Consider the following 1403-nt stretch of genomic DNA (forward strand, 5'->3'; position numbering starts at 1 on the left):
CTTTAAATACTTCTATATCTGAATTGAGTTCTGGGTGGTGTTGTCATATGTGGTAATCTTAGCTGTTTCTACTGTTCTTGGTTCTTTGTTCAAAGAACAATCTTTAGCATAGTTTGTAAAATTGGTCTGATCATAACTAATTCCTTTAATTTCTGTTTATTAGGAAATACCCTAATTTCACCATTATATTTAAGGGGCAGTTTTGTTGGGTATATGATTCTTGCTTGGCAATTTTTTTTTTCCTTTCTTACAGAGTTGTGTATGTCATCTCATTGCCTTCTTGCTTGCATGGTTTCTGTTGAGATTTTAGAGCTTATTAGTTCTCCTTTATAGATTCCTTTTTTATTTTCCTCAGCTGCTCTCAGAATTGTTTCCTTGACTTTAGGTTTTTAAAAATTTAATTATATTTCTTGACGATTTCCTTTTGGGATCTACCCTGCTGGGGTTCATTCAACTTCTGTCTTTCACAATGTTAGGAAACTTTTCTTCCAACACTCTTTGACAATTTCCTCCGTGTTTTCTGTTATGTCTTCCTGTTCTGGAATTCCAATCACCTATACGTTGTTCAGTCGCTCCTCAGAAACCTTGTATAGGGTCGCTATGGCTTGTATCTGACTCCACGGCACTTAACAACAACAACAACATACATTGTTCCTATCCATAGTGTTCCATACAACCCTTAGGCTTTCTTCTGATTTATTCATAATTATTTTTTTTCTGATTGTTCTCCTAGCATAATAGATTTGACAGATTCATCTTCAAGCTTACTAATTTGGTCTCCCTTGCTTTGAATCTATTCCTTTGTCCTTCCAATGTATTGTCCATTTCTGAAACCTTAGTATTAATTGTCTGGATTTCTAATTGCATGTCTTGTATTGCTTCAAAATGTTGTTATCAGCCATGTACTTGGACTGACATCTTAATATTAATATTTGACTCACCCTCATGTATCCACTTAAAGTCTGTCTGTAACTCAGTGAATATTGACAACTATATATACTAATAGAACCACCATCCACAATTAAGATACAGAACATTTTCATTGTCTCTAAATGATTATTCTTCCTCTTTGTAATTCTTCCTTCCTTTGGCATTTGTCTTGCCAAATTGCTAATCTGCTTTTCATCACTATGTGTTACTTTGCCTTAACTAGAATTCCATGTAAATGAAATCATATGCATTCTTCAGTGTTGGTCTTCTTTTGTTAAGTATGTGGTTTTGAGAATGTTTTGTGGTTAAGTTATCTTTTATTGCGGGGCTGTTTTCCATTATATAGATACTTCACAGTTTATTTATTCACTCATTGTTAGTGAACAATTGCACTGTTTCCAATGTGGATATATTTCAAATAAGGCATTTTATGAATACTTGTGTACAAGTCATTTTGTTGACATATTTGTTTT

Source organism: Chrysochloris asiatica, unplaced genomic scaffold, assembly GCF_000296735.1.
Source record: "Chrysochloris asiatica unplaced genomic scaffold, ChrAsi1.0 scaffold00674, whole genome shotgun sequence".
NCBI lineage: Eukaryota > Metazoa > Chordata > Mammalia > Afrosoricida > Chrysochloridae > Chrysochloris > Chrysochloris asiatica.